Below are 2,730 nucleotides of genomic sequence, written 5' to 3'. Positions count from 1 at the left end.
TCAAGTCCATAGGTGATCATTTTCTTTCTTTCTTTCTTATATATATATATCGACCCATATCCAAACTCCAAATCCCAGAGTCTACGACCAAAATTCAGATTTCAAATCCATGTTCGTTTCACCGTATCTTTCCTTTCTATAGTCATATTCACCAGGTGGACATATTCATATAATAATATTATTTATCATGCTTGTAGGCAACATTCACATAGAATTAGTATTTGTTTCTTTGCTCGTAGGCAACATTCACATTGCAATAACATTTCTTGCTCATTGGCAATGGTCACACAATAATAATTTTTTTCCTACTTGTTGGTAACTTTCACGCAACAATATTTATACTCCCCATAAGCAATATTCATATAGCAATATTTCTCATGATACATAGTAGTACAAAATACATATAATGTCTATCATATAACTAGCATTACAAGAATTTAAACAATTTAAAGAAGCAAGGGGGCAACCCTTACCTTGAACTTCTGTTGTACTTGCATGTGAGAAGTCAGGTCCCACTCTGTATGCTTCTTCTGCATTTCAGTAGAACATCTTGAATCAGTACTCAAACCCCTTTCTAATTCATTCATCATATCCATTATTTCACATGCCCAATTAGTTTCAAAAACAAGTTCATGAATAAGCTATTTTTAGTCATCACTTTAATTCATTAAATCAACATCCATTCTCACTAATATTAAATGTCCAACCAACTCTTTCTTCTACCTTGGCCGAATATAGGCCTTATTTCTACAATAAATCCTTTTGTATTTATATTCAAGATAACATTATCAATTCTCATCTATATTGGCATCATATAATATGTTCCACATAATTCAAGTCAAATAGTATTACCACATATATTACATGTTCATCAAAATGATCAAAATTATTATTATTATTATTATTATTATTTTGCTAGAAACTATTCATTAAGCACAACAACCAGATGAAAGAACTTTCTTCCTTAATATGGCTACCTGTTAACAATTCTTGATCAAAACTTCTGAAACACTCATGTTAAATTTTCTTTTATTCAATATCAAGCATTGCTGAGCATGTCAAATGCATTAAACCATAACCCTTCCCATGTTGTTTTCTTTTTGTCGAACATGCTTAAGTGAATTATAATGAATTTTCTTCAATTCCTTTTATTATCCACACTAAGCAACATTACCTCACCCAAGCATTTTCATATGTATATAATCATTAATAATTGTCTATCTAGAGATGTTCACATTATGCATATAATTTTATTTGTGCCTCTTGCACATTTTCTTCTTTCAAACTAATACATATACCCACAAGTATATTCTTGTGGTTTCTTACCCCTTTCATTAAAGAATGTACAATAAGATGATATCAATACTTCATACAAGGTTATTCCAAGCAATCATTTCTATTTTTCAAACAACATTCACCAAATCAGAATTTCTCCCTTGAATTTCTTCTTTTGGCCGAAACTTGTGCTCCATGTCCTTATCAATTCATTCATTTAAATCACATAATTTTCTTCATTTACAATATATGTTATCATACATAAAACATATACCAATCTCTCAAACAAGGAATTATAAGGGATTCAACATTTATTCATACAATTTCTAAGAACATTAACACTTTTAACTTCTGTTCCAGCCCTATTTTCCTTAAATATTTGTTCAAGATCATGAATCATTGAAATATATCTTCAATTTTCTCCTCCCCCCTTCAAGTCTCCTTATGACTAGCCCTAATCTACGGTTTTCTTCTTAGTTTACATCAAATTTTTCTTACTATACATTCTTTGAAACTTGTTCTTTCCTTTATAAAAATTCTCATTCACAATATTAGTTTTCAAAACATTAATATGCACAAAAATCCTTAGTTTTGATTTGGGTTGTTCAACCTTTTCAACAAAGCTCACTCAAGACAACAATGGACACTGAAGGGTTGCTCTTACCATATGAATTAAGCAAGGATTAAGGATGATTTTTCACAACTGTATACATGTTCTTCTTGTTCTCTTCCTTGGTTGATTCTTCTCCCTCTCTTTCTGCCTTTAGCCGTGAATCTCTCTCTCTCTACATCTCTATTTTGTGGCCTTTCTCCTCACTTTCACTCCTCATTCACTCTAGCATTTTATGGATGAAATGCAGGAGAACATTTTGCTGGAAATTTTGTAAAAGAGGGGGTTGCTAGGGGCTATTTTGGCCGGTAGTAATAGGAGAGGTAAAGTCATCCTCTTTTCACCCAACTACTTCTACTCCCTTATAAATGAAGTTAAGTCTTGTTTGGTTTGGTCCTATTTTTTTTTAAGGTTGGTTATCTCATTCATTTTAGGTTGATAATCGGGTTAAATCTCTCCTTACATGCTCTTTTCAAAACTCACTCATTTCACTCTTATTATTATTTTACTCTTTCTTACATATATTATTCACATTTATTGAATGTTACCAAGTTGATGTTGGGTGAAACTTTTTAATGGGTTTCATGTCGGGTTTTATAAAAGAAACCTTCATCCCTTGAAACTCATCTCCATTCTCACTAATATTATAAATTTTAATTCAAAATTTGTAATGTCCATTACAATTTTCACCATACTTTTTGACACGACCAAAATATTGATATTTTCTCTCAAGTGTAGGAGTGTCGAAGTAATAAATAACCTAGCAAAACCGGAGTCGAACTACAGAGAAGTTAATTGTATAAATTATAGATGACAATAATACAACAACAATAACAATAACAACA

General features: G+C 31.1%; 1 long non-coding RNA gene across 1 annotated transcript; it reads right to left on the bottom strand.

Annotated features, from left to right (window-relative positions):
- Positions 1–239: 239 nt before the first annotated feature.
- On the bottom strand, positions 240–2,224 carry LOC105119882 (uncharacterized). Its single transcript, XR_841206.1, has 2 exons — positions 1,940–2,224; positions 240–530 (listed from the first exon to the last, which is right to left on the bottom strand). It is a non-coding gene; the product is annotated as an uncharacterized LOC105119882 (long non-coding RNA).
- Between the last annotated feature and the right edge of the window lie 506 nt (positions 2,225–2,730).

Source organism: Populus euphratica, unplaced genomic scaffold, assembly GCF_000495115.2.
Source record: "Populus euphratica unplaced genomic scaffold, PopEup_1.0 scaffold3847.1, whole genome shotgun sequence".
In the NCBI taxonomy this organism is placed as follows: domain Eukaryota; kingdom Viridiplantae; phylum Streptophyta; class Magnoliopsida; order Malpighiales; family Salicaceae; genus Populus; species Populus euphratica.
Note: the sequence above shows the minus strand (reverse complement) of the source record. Positions and strands in the feature narration are given on the sequence as shown.